Source organism: Rutidosis leptorrhynchoides, chromosome 4, assembly GCF_046630445.1.
Source record: "Rutidosis leptorrhynchoides isolate AG116_Rl617_1_P2 chromosome 4, CSIRO_AGI_Rlap_v1, whole genome shotgun sequence".
NCBI lineage: Eukaryota > Viridiplantae > Streptophyta > Magnoliopsida > Asterales > Asteraceae > Rutidosis > Rutidosis leptorrhynchoides.
Window position 1 is genome coordinate 465,074,852 of NC_092336.1, and position 12,764 is coordinate 465,087,615.

Genomic DNA, 12,764 nt, shown 5'->3' on the forward strand with positions numbered 1-12,764 from the left:
GCATACTTCTGTCATAAACCTATCAAAAGACAGAGTAATGTAAACATAAAAATAAAAATTCTACAAGGACACCCAAATTTATATGAGAACCCATATACCCAAAACACTGCACTATTCGACCTAAAAATATTTTAACATAATAGCCTATCTGACCCAAATGAGTAATGAAAAACCACTATATTTCATTTTTTTTACATTATCCACTAATTACAATTGAATTGTGCAAATTCCTGTAAAAAAAAATGTCACCATTAGTGTACCAAATACTAAAACAGCAATCAATTGACCCACAATACAACTACTGCATACATAAACCATTATCTTATCATATCACCACCAACATATAATTACATAAACATTAATGGAACCAAGACACCCTAAACCCTGATAGCTAAATCAACGAGAACATAATACATCAATTATCAATTATCAATTATATCAATTTAAATTATAAAATTATAATGGTATAGTACAGTGAATCCATGCTTTTAACGGATATTAAATCCACGTAAGCTAGTGAGATACGCCGTAGTATCATATTGTTAATGAATTACAGTACTTTGATTGAAAAATAAAACCCTAACCCTAGATAAATCACAGACATACAGACAGATAGAACGATAGATGGAGGTAGAAATATATACCAGAGTACAAAACGATGATGATATGAATGAAATATACAACTTGATTAACGCGTGCTGCTCCTGCTACCACATGAAATCACAAATCTACGAGACTAAAAGTGATGATGATAGTGAAAACCTAAAAACTTGTTAAAAGGCAGCGGAACCTAGCTCCTTCTATTGTCCGTGAAATTACGAAATTAGTCCCAAACCCTGGATAAATTTACAAAATTGACCCCTCAAGGGTATATTTGTAACTCGCATACTAAAGTGTCTTTAGAAACAAAAACATTTTTTTTTTTCTAAGAAAAAATTGCGTCGATAGTACATGTGGTTTGTTCATTATAGCACCACAGCACCTAACGTTTATTTTTTTCTTCGTTGGCACCTAGGGTTTCATTTAGTCACTTGGTTAGTATCCCATGCTAACAGACATCTCAACTCAAACGTCAAGCCCGCACATGTGCCACGCATGTGAGGGCATATTCGTCCTTTTAATTATTTTACTCCGTATAAATTGTAACACCTTGATTTTTTTTATCACAGCGGAAGTACATATAATTACTTAAAATAGCCCTGGTTAACGTTTACATGAAATTGTTAACAAAACAACTTTATACAACAACGGTGTTACATGAAAACATTATTAAATTAGAAAACATCAGAGTTCAGCTAATAGTCAAACATGTCTTCAACTCGTCCGCAGCACCCATCCTAACCAGCAGTACATAAACCTGCAAGGGGTGAAAATGTGGGAGAATTAGCACAACTGCTAAATGAATGGATACTATCTAACAGACCAAGCATAAGCAACTGAACATGCAAGGGTCAGAGATATGCTAACGTCCTGAACTAGCATATAACAACAACTGACAATATGAGTACCGGCGGCTTGTACGAGCACACGACTTAGCTGATCAGGCTACAGTCTACCGATAGTCCGCTTTACTGAATCCACTGCATAACGGTCCAGACGCAACACATGTGTCCTTCTATGCTATACTGAACAATCAGTAACATCAAGACCCGACCAGGCTACCACGGCTACCACGGTCGACCTCACACCAACCATCCCTTGCCGCCTCGGTGGGTTCCCAACCTTGCCGCCTCGGTTGGTGTCCAACTAACAGTGCACACATAAGATCACATATAATCAGTCATGCAATCGTCCTAACTAGCATGGCAATATCTAACTACACATGGTATTCATACAAGGCATAAACATATAAGTAAAGAGTCTGAACAAGTAGAGTGTCAGCTACTTAATACTCTATCCGGAGATAGACTCACTCACCGAATACCAGCAACTAGCTCAGATAATCTATCACTGAGCGGCTTCCTTATCCTTATCACCTGAACATAAGGCAAATCAAGTTAGTTTCTGTCCGTTAGCACAAAACAGCACAGTACTGTAAATCAGTAACAAAAGTGTCACTAAAAGTCCACCTAACACTTATGCATTTTCAGAATTTATATCCTGATTATCATAAGTCACGCGGGCAGCATAACGGCTAGGAAACAGCTAAATTACACAACAATGCATCACTGATCTACATCCGTATGTTTGCATCATGCATCCGTACGGTTACACACATTCTGCCCGGTTGCACCAACACCACTGCATCCGTACAGTTACACATGCACCTGTACGATTGCACCATATACCCGTGCGGTTGCAGGCTGCAACCGTACGATTGTGTTCATCGAGCAGCAGCAGCAGAAATGATGGGTTTTCGAACCAAAATCGCTCAATCTCGTTTTCAAACATGTTTTTGACCCAAAATCCACACACAACATGTTAGGAAAACATTTAGGGACTTAAACCCACAAATCTTACACATAAAACAACATTAAAATCAACAAATTTGACATAAAACCCACTTTGACAAAAACCTAACTTAAAACCACACAAATCCATCAATTTGAGACTGAAATCATTGATTGTTACCTTGGGATAATCACGAAATTAGTAAGAACAAGCTTTGTAATACAATTTCAAATCCAAAAACAAGATTGAGACAATTAGGGTTTCAAGTGTGATAGTGAGTTTAGGTACGGAGTGTTTGAGAAATTTCCAGAAAATGGAACAAGTTAGCTGGTCACAAGCTTATATATGTGGGTTAAATAACATACCCCATCACACACGGGTATTTACCAGTTATCTAATAACTTTCGTACTTAATTTGACTGCTCTAACGGAGTCCAAATTAAATAAACGAACATGTTCTGTGACCCTTGTCACAAACTGGTCTTAACCAAATAATAATATAACACTAAACATTTTATTAAGATAAAAACATAAATAATCACACAATTATGCCTAAGGGCAAAATAGTCATCTTACGTCTAAGCCCTGTCTGAGGATGTTACATAAATCAATTGGAAGTTCATAACTGGCATGTGAAACCAACCGACGTTTGATTTATCATATTCAAACCTGCAGAAACACCAAACCCTAGAGTTCTTGTGAGGTGATTACAATGGATACAAGATTATACAAGCTGCGAAACGAATTAAACTCATTTGATGTGAACTTGATTTATGGTACGATTTCCAAGTTTTTTTTCATGTTACTGTTACATCGATATACTGATACTGTTTCATTCATATTTTTTATCGCATTTTTTATCTTGTTAATCTATTTGCAGAAGATTATCCTCGACTATTTACCATCAGATTACATCATTGTGGGCATTTTACTTCTCCTCCACGTAGGATTATGTGAATAGTAAGATTTCTTTTTTCGACTTAGTGAATGGTAATACACTATCTGTTAATGAGGTCAACAAAATGGTAGAGAATCTTGGTTATGATTGCAATAAGATGATGTGGTACCATTTCTTTAACCCTTATACAAATTTGGATTATGGACTACAATCATTATGTACTGAAATTGATATTAACAATTTAAAGCAGCATGTTGGTTTGAATAAAGAGATTAGTTTGTTTATTGAACATAAAGAAACAAATATTGATGATATGGTGACAATTGTGGTTGAGAATAACATAGGAAAAGAACAAATTGAGGATGATGATAGTGACTTTTATGATGATGAAGATAAGATAGGAAAAGAAGAAAGTAAGGATGATGATATTGATTTTAATATTGATGAAGATAATCACCTACAAGATTTTGATGTTGATATGAATAACTTTCATTGTAGCATTGACAAAGATATTGAATTCATGGGAAATGCTTCTAAGACTATTGATGTATACTTTAGAAAGTTTGAATGATGATGAGTTTGATAGTGAAGTTGATTATGAAAAATAATGAAGGGGATAGGAAAAAGAAGCTGAGGGATTTAATTCTACAAGGAAAACAGTTGTTAGATGTGACAAAGGGTAATTTGTATTTGGGTCAAGAATTTGGGTCAAAATATGAAGCCATAGAATGTATCAAGTTGCATGACATTGAAACTCAGAGGGATATTGTGTTAAAATACAATGATAATAGGAGGCTTAAAGCAGTTTGTAAAGGGGTAAAAGCAGATGTTATGAAAGTTAATGAAACAAAGGATGAAACAGTGGATGGAAAAGTGAGTAATAATAAACAGAAAGGCAAGAATGTAATTGATTCTAATAAAGAGAAGGGAAATAAAACTTGGAGAACCAAAGAACTTAATAATGTGAAATGCAAGTGGGTAGTTCATGTTTCAAAAGGAAGTGGTTCAGAAACTTGGTAAGTGGTAACATTTAAGGATAAACACAATTGTGCTTGGTCTAGAGATGTTAACCATTTCATTTATGACTTTCTTGCAACACATTTGGTTGCACAGCTACCCTCAAATCCAAGATTACCAGCAAAGGCAGTAAAAGTTCAAGTTAAAACACAATATGGAATGAATGTGTCAAAGATGAAGGCATACAGAGCATTGCAGAAGGCAAGAACAATTGTGGAAGGGGATTATGCTGAACAATATGCTCACTTAAGGGACTATTTATTGGAACTTAAAAAAGCTAATCCAGGTACCACTGTCAAGGTTGGAACATAACCATGTGATGAAGATGCAACAAGTATGATTTTTAAGAGAGTATATATATGTTTAGGACCATTGAAAAGTGACTTTCAAGCTTTAGGTAGGGATTTGCTTAGTTTAGATGGGACGTTTATGAAAGAGCCAAGTACAGGTCAACTACTCACTGCAGTTGGTGTTGACTCAAACAATGGGATATATCCTTTGGCGTATGCTATTGTTGAGAAAGAAACATACAAATCTTGGTTATGGTTCTTAAGTAATATGTGTAATGATTTGGGTTTAAATGAAAGATCAAACTTTACATTCATAAGTGATAGACAAAAGGTATTATATACTTTATTAACTTAAAATTTATTAATAAGAACAATTTTACATATTTGAATATTAAATTAACTTCACTTTAAATTATAGGGTCTGCTACCAGCCATTGAAAGGTTGTATCCATGTGCTGAACATAGATACTGTTTAAGGCACATACATGAAAACATGAAGAAAACATGGAGTAGTGTTGCCTATAAACAAATGCTTTGGAAATGTGCAACATCAACAACAGTGCCACAATTTGAACAAGAAATGCAGAAATTGAAGGGATTTAATGAAGGATGTTACAAATATTTAGCTAAAATCCATCCTCATCATTGGGCAATAAGCTACTTTTCTGGTATGTCTATTATGAAATGTCAACCATATTGTGAATATGATGTGATAGCAGAGGTATACGAAATAGTATTATTTTTACTACGAAATATGATACAAATTACACAAGTTTTATTATTTATTTATTGAATGGGATATACCTAAACTTTGCTACAACACTTATAGGCAATGTACCTAATCGTAGAGTAGTGTAGTTTTTAGTAAGTCCGGTTCGTTCCACAGGGAGCTAGTGAATACGTACTATATTTTTAACAACTATATTTATATAAAATGTATATAATTATATATAGTAATAATAGTATATAAAAGGGTGGTTTACCGTTTAATGACCGGTTTGTCAATTTTAAATAAAGCGTAAAGATAAATGACGATAATTAAAGTGCGTAAAATAAATAACAATAAATAAAATGACAGTAAATAAAAATACGATGAGATATAAAATAGAACAATTATGCTTATTTAAACTTCCGTAACCATGATGTTTGACATTTTTGATTTTAATTTATTACTCTGGGTTAATTGTCCTTTGTCCTGGATTATTTGAAACATATCTGGTTTTTGTCCATAATAGTTCATCAGTCATAATTATAAAATGCTCGTCAATTTAACCTTATTCCCGAAGTCAATTATTCCAACTAATTAGGGATTCGAACTGTAACAAGGTTTTAATACTTTGTTTAACGATTACACCAGGTTATCGACTGCGTATAATCCAAGGTTTTAATACTTTGTTAATAATTACACCAATTACCCTTGAATGTAATCCACCCCTGTTATAATTAGTCCATGATACATTAATTTATTCACTTGGCCATATGAATAATAAATTACCCAATCTAATTGATTAAATTAAATGATTTGTAAAAGATGTCGTATAAACGTCACTAAATAGGACATGCATAATCATTTAATAATTATTAGATTAACTAATTTGAAGATAGGTTCGACAGATTCCAACGAATTGTCATTCGATTAGACAATACCCCCAATCTATTAATAGTCCATAGTCCAATGTTCACAAGTGTCGGTCTTTTGTCCAAACCCAAATTATGGTACAAAATCCAATAACCCCGTTTTTAATATTTAGCCCAACATCACGATTACTTCGGCTCAAATAAGCATAATAATAACTTAGTTACGAGACATTAATTTAAAAAGGAAGAACATAGCTTACAGTGGTGATTAATCGCGTAGCGTTACCCGGACAGAGTTTCAACTTACAAAACCTTAAAACATTTCTTACATTAACCCAATTATTATTAAACTTAAATTAAACTTAATATTATAAATATAAATATATATATTTCTTACAGAGGAAGAATAGTGAAAGAGTGTACATAATTCGTCCGAAAATGTTGCAATTTATAGACTTGGCCAGGATTCCCCTGCCATGCGATCGCATGGTTTTTAGGCACCCTGGCCATGCGATCGCATGGCCAGCTGTATGAGGCCACTTGCTTTTGTTTTCTTGCTTGCCGATGTTTTATTTAAATATATATATAATATATATAATTTATATTAATTATATATATATTATATTATATTTTTGTGCATAGTTGACTTATAATTGTTGATCCGTTGACTCGCGCGGATGCTCGGTTTATGTCTCGGTTCTGGATTTTCGAACGTCCTTTCGTACGCATAGATATCTTGTACTTTGCGTTTCTCAATTTGTAATTTGCACAAAAAATTATTTTCCTTAACTTCCAAAATCCGCGCAAGTCTTTTAACTCACTTTTTAGGACGCTTTTGAGTGCACTATAGCTTTAAGGACCCTTTTCCAGTTTTAGTGGCACTTTTTTCAATTTTTTAATCTTCGTGCTTCGTCTTCACATTTATTTATTTAAATGATTACAACTTAAAAATAGAATACTTACAACTAAAAACTTTACATATTGGGATGATATTGCGACTAAATATATGTTCATTTGGAGCACTATCAAATATCCCCACACTTGAGCGTTGCTTGTCCTCAAGCAATACAGAACTTGAAATTAAATCACACTTCACTCGAATCACTTTTTTTTATTCTCACACTTTATACATCAGTGATTTTGATACGGCGGTATAAACAATGATAGTAACGATGTGGTTTACAGTCCCACATGACTATGAAAATTTAGATCCTTTAAGAAAATTGGATCTTTATGGAAACATTTGAACTTTTGAAAATTCATTCTAGATTTCACCCTAGATAAGTTTTTCCGAAATAACCCTTCACCGGTGTTTGCAAAATGCTTTTGTGGGTTTTGTGGGTTTCAGATTTTAAAATTTTAGCTCAAAACTTGTGGTTTTGTGTCACCCACTTGCTAACCTTGTATTAGGAAAGCACACATCCAGTTTACTTGCTTCGTATATTACCTTTCGGTAAACTACCGTCCGGTTGTAAAGGAAAGCGATGAACAAGAAACTGTTAAGGCAATGTCTAATGACATGCAGATGTTCATGGTCCACAACGTGTTGGATGCAATTACTATCCTTTGTAGGAGAAATAGTAAAGATCACCCTATAATTTTTCGATCTGGCATAAAGTCCTGTCTTCGACCATGCTATACAACCACCGTTCTTACGGTTGACACCCGATTTGGTTCAGGTGACCTAATGAATTTCAGGTGAATTCCTAGGATTTTACGTTCAATGGTAATGAACGCATTGAAAATAGGTTTTCAAAAAACAAATCGGTTTTAATTTGATCAAAATATTTTCTCGTTCAAGCTCGAGTTTAGATATCATTGAATTCCATGAGTTTGTAATTCTCAATCTTTAAAGTCAATCTCAAGGATTGAGTAATATCAGGCTTAAAAGCTGATTTTAATCTTTAAGGAGATTATCCTTTCTGGGGGTCTGATTCATTAGTCTTATCAAGCTAATTTGCACTACACCCTCCCCATTTTACAAGACAGATCCTCTCATGGTTAGGATAAGTCTGACCACTTGGCGACCCTGTTTGATGCTGAGGTCCGTGGATTTCCTGCTGATTTTAGAGATGACTTTTCTAGATTTTTCGTCAACCTACAGCTGGTCTGACGACAACTTCCTGACCTAAATCAAGAAGTGCGTGTCTTTTTCGGAAGACTTTACTTCCTTTTAATGATGGAATTGATTCATCGTGTAGATGCATCTTTCTTTCAAATATATTAAAGTAAATCGGGTGAAACTGATTATTTTAGTCCAAAACAAAAGTACCTGCAATAATCTTGTACAAAAATATGTGATATATGTTTTAAAGAACTTGGTGCATTCTTCCTACACTTAGCTTTTATTTATTCTTTTCTTTGCCCTTTTATTCTCCTTTATTCCATTTTAAATGAATTCAAGCGTTTTAGGTTGTTTCTCCATTTATGTTCTCTCCGAGGTAACAATAATTTCGGTATTATAACCTAGTTTTATCGTTCATAAATATATATAAACATGATTTTGAATTCATTTAGTTGAAATTTTTTCAAATTTTCATAAAATTTGGCAATTAAACCAAGTGTAAACCCGAGAGAATTTATAACCCTTCCCCACACTTGAGATCATGCAATGCCCTCATTTGCATGAAATCAGACTATAATTATAAATTCATGAGGGTGATTAGTGTAGAAAAGTGATTAAAAATACCCAGTTTGTAATTACTAAGCTCGTCGAATGATAGATGGCGCGCCTCATCGTTCATTACTTTTGTTGTAATTTCACATATATTTTGCGTTTTATCGTCAAAATTAGTACCTTTTGCTGAACTTAATGCCAGTCTTTGAAAGTGCGATGTTTTACCCTGTTTTACATAAGATAAACTACAAACATATATATAAACATATATATGTATATATTTTATAAAATTTTTATTTATTAAAACAATTTAAATGAATAATTTTTTTTTTAAATTTTGTTTCCTTTTACTTTAGGTAGAGGTAGTTTCGGTACGTTTACCTAGTTCATCCCTCGACAAAATTTAAAAATTGTCGTTTTAAAGCGATTGTTTTAAAAACAAAGATTTTCGTGTTTGTTAATTTTTTTTTTGCATACTTTAGATCAATAATATTAAAAATAATGATAACAAAATTTTTCGCCCCGTCTTTGGGTAAAGTAATTTCGATTCTATGATCTAGTCTTTAACTCACGACGAATTTTAGAAATCATTTTTTTAAACTTAGTGAACTAAAGCAAATTTTGTTTTTTTAAAAATCACACAAAACATAAATTTAAAAAGCGTATTAATTTCATACAAAACCTAAAAAAAAAAATTCAGAATGGGGGGAGAAAACTAGTTCTTTAGTGTCTGCTAGTGGAAAAGACCAATCGGATTCCATTCTCGGAACTACACGAGAACAGAACAACTAACTCTAGATAGCATTTTCTTTTTAGAAAATTTGAATCTCCCCACACTTAGGTAGCTGTGGTGTCGAAATTGTGATTAACTTCATTGCTAATTTCTCTTGGACCATAATCAACTTGCATATCTGTGACTTTTGCTTTAAGCCAATGGTCGGATTCCTGTGTAATATCCACATGTAACAACCCAACCCATTATACAATCGAACACGCGAAATAATTTTTTTTAATACAGTACAGGTGCGCGGCGCGCACCAGCTCCAACAGCTTCTGTCCGGTTTTGTCAAATTTCAATTAAAGATCTCCCACTTCCCGACATATTTAGACGAAACGCTTTTCACAACATATTATAATTGTTAAAAATAACACGTTTCAATAATAAAACAAGTTTTAGGAACGGGGCCCACATACGGCCGAAATACGAGTTTCATACAAAATGTAAGTTTCGACCACACTAGTTTAAATTCCAAACAACACTAGAGCATGATGTTTGGGGGTTAAACTACCCAATTCTCGATCAAACTTTAAAAGCTAACACATCCCAAAAAGCGTCCCCTATCAAAACAAAGCGGGATCTCTAATCCAAACGAACGCCCTTACCTTTGTCCATGCCAGAGCCTATAAAAAGGTAAACAACGAGAGGGTAAGCAAAGCTTAGTGAATGCAATAATTATGCATATACATATATAACCTACTTACTTGCAATCACTTACACTATACCGCATACAAGCTAGCAATTCGACAACTATGCAAACATTATGCATATACCAATATCCGTAATTCATAATAAGCTAGCGACACCAAAAGCATATAGTTCACAATTAAATATGCTAATACAAAGTTCACACAACCATGGTTAACCAATCGTACAAGGGAACGGTACTCGCTAGAGACCATCGGAGTTCATAACATCCATTAGTGTACATACGACGCGTAATCACTAAACCCTCGGGTGATGTCTTGAACACCGCGACAATTTCACCCCCATGACAATGTGGTGTCTTGAACACCGCGTCGCTTCCACATGTCAATCAAACCAAATGATTGGTGTCTTGAACACCGCGACAATTCCACTCCCATGACAATGTGTTGTCTTAAACACCGCGACTATTCCACATGCCAATCAAATCAATGAGTGGTGTCTTAAACACCGCGACAATTCCACTCGTTACATAGAATGTGGTGTCTTGAACACCGCGACAATTCCACATTCCACGCTACACAAATAAATAGATTATATACGTACAAGCATAATTATTCCACTCACCTTAACAATTCGGTGACGGTTCTATACTTTCGCGAGCTTCAAGGCAAAGTACCTAATACAATAAGTACTCGATCAACACATAAACTAGTTGGACTAAACGCCAACAACTTACACATGTGCATTTAATGACTTAATGCATTAAATGCCCCATATTCGCCAAAACTGTCCATTTAAGGTCAAGACCATCACATATCACTAAAAGCTAGTGACTAAGGTCCAACAACACTACTAATACACAGTTAGGGTATTTCATACCCATCTTTCCCAACTAGGTCAATTATTACCAATTTAACCATTTTAAAGTCACACACCCATTTCGGGTCATCCACTAACCCCATTAACATCCATTTGCTTAATAACTAGGTGTGCTAGTAATTAACTAACCAATTATGACTCATAAGTCCATTTAACATTTCCAAAACCCTAGGTTAGTCATCCTTAGGTCTTCATGACCCAATCTTACCCAAGAACACCCAAAATCACCAAATATGGGTTTTATGTTCATCACTAACCCAAACCCTAACCCTTAAACAATTTAAAATAAGGAAATCAAGTTAAAGCTTACCACCACAATCACAACGTAGCTAGTGATTAGATGAACAAGTTTAACACACGCGGTTTAACCCGAAATCAACTTCTTCCTCCTTGATTTGAGCTTTCTCTCACTAAAAGGGTTTCTCACTCTAGAATTGAATGGAAGAGATGATAAGGTTGGTGGATGTGAATTAAAGACTCCACCCAGCCTTTTAGTGGCTTTAAATCCGACCTCAAGTGAAAAGACCAAAATGCCCCACGTTCAATTTAAATTAAAAACAGAAATCTGTCAACAAGAGGAGTGCGCCACGCGCACACTTAATAGTGCACGGCACACACCTGTGGTCTGAACAGGTTCTGCTTCTGTTTAATCACCCACTGTCATCCACACTTTATGTACTCTATTTACACCTCTGCACAATAAATATTCGGGTCTTACACCACAAATTCAACTAGTTCCGCCTTTTCTTTAGGTGATAGATTGGATACTAACTGACTACATAACTTAAAGTTCCCCTTAGTTCTAGCATCGCGAATCCGATTAATAAGTTTCTTCATTGAACTATTAATAACGGGGTCATTTAATTTCGTATCAACAACGGAGTTCTTTGTTATCATTAGGTATTACTTCATCTTCCCCACAATTAGGCGTATTATTATTGTTAAGCACTACCATTGGAGTTGGTAAAACAACATGCTTCTCACCAATCATTTTTATTGGTTCAACAGTTTTAGTTGGTGGAGATTTAGACTTTCGAATCACAAAGGTGACCGATTTGTCACCATCACTAAGTGTCATTCTACCCTCTCTTACATCAAATAACGCCCCGGTGGACGCTAAGAATGGTCGACCTAAAATTAGAGGAATGTTTGAGTCCTCTTCTATGTCAATGACAATAAATTCGACTAGAAAGGTTAAATTACCTACTTGAACGGGTAGGTTGTCAGCAATTCCAACTGGGTGCTTAATGGTTTGATCAAAGAGTCGAACACTCATTTCCGTTGGACTTAACTCACCTACACCTAATCTCTTATATAATGAAAGAGGCATAACACTTATACTCGCACCTAAATCTGCTAGTGCATCATACATGACACAATCACTAAGTAGACAAGGAATAATAAATTCACCCGGATCACCTAACCTGGGTGGAGGTTTTGGTGGAACTGTCTTCTCCGGGTTTATTTTTACGGTTTTTGTTTCTTGCACTTTCTTATTCTTTTTTTTTATTTCTAAGGTATCACAAATTTTATTACCTATCATTTGCTCATACTCAACTCCTTTTCTTAGAAACGGGATGGGTGGTCTGTATGGTGTCACCACTGGCTTTACATACTCGGGTAGTAGTGGTGGTGTAACTTCTTCATTGTTACTCACATCTAAAACCT

General features: G+C 34.7%; 1 pseudogene; it reads left to right on the forward strand.

Moving 5' to 3' along the window:
• LOC139842253 (uncharacterized) overlaps positions 1-12,764 on the forward strand; it is a 191,922-nt pseudogene that overhangs the window by 72,174 nt on the left and 106,984 nt on the right.